Genomic DNA, 911 nt, shown 5'->3' with positions numbered 1-911 from the left:
GCCAGGGGATGCTGGCCGGGAGGGCAGCCAGCCCGGCTCTGGGGTGCCGCGGGGCTAGGCCGGCCAGTGAGATGGAGAGGTGGCATGGGGGCTCTCAGCGTGCCGGGATGGCGTGCATCCCAGTTGCCGCTCCTGTGCCGGGTGATGATGCTCGCTGGCCAGGGGACTGGTGTGTTGGCTAGGGGACAGAAGCCCAGAGGGGGGGTGATGGGCAGGACCACCCACCGGTGCGTGCACTGGGTGCTGCAGGAGAGCCCTTGTCTCGGCAGCAGTAAAGCAGGCAGCTGCCCCAGGGAGAAAAGGCCTAGACAGAGGAATGTGTGTGGGGACAAGGGATGGCTTTGAGCAGGGTTTATGGAGTGGTCAAGAAAACACAGGAAATTGGCTCCAGCTGAAGGTCCTCCTGCCCAGAGACTGCAGCGGGGATGGGAAAATAGACAAGCGATGTGTCACGGAGCGACCAGACAGTGCTCGATAGCAGCAAGGTATGGAAAGCCAAGAAGGATGCCAAAGACAGCAGAGGATTATCCAGGTCCGATAAGGCTCTGGGCAATACAAAAGGACTTTATGGGCTGTTGGGAACCAAAGGCAAGGAACCTTATGGAGATGCCAAACCTGTTGGGAAGGAGAGCAAAGAAGTGGATAGAGATTGCTGAGCTAGAGCTGGATGAGGGATAAGGAAAATGCTTTCCACGCCATTAGGAACGAAGGAGGATGTGAGACAACAGCTGCTAGAGAAGATATTTAAAAAATCCTTAAGCCTGGATAACTCACACCCAGGGGTCCTTTCAGGGCTGGCTGGAGCAGCAGCCAGGATTCGCAGGACTGGGCGAGCACTAATGCAGCACTCGGTGTTGGAAAGGACCATGCTCCCCAGCACAGGGGTGGGAGGCAGGAGAGGCAGGCACCAG

The sequence above is a fragment of the Pygoscelis adeliae genome, unplaced genomic scaffold (genome assembly GCF_000699105.1).
Source record: "Pygoscelis adeliae isolate BGI_AS28 unplaced genomic scaffold, ASM69910v1 Scaffold402, whole genome shotgun sequence".
In the NCBI taxonomy this organism is placed as follows: Eukaryota; Metazoa; Chordata; class Aves; order Sphenisciformes; family Spheniscidae; genus Pygoscelis; species Pygoscelis adeliae.
Note: the sequence above shows the minus strand (reverse complement) of the source record.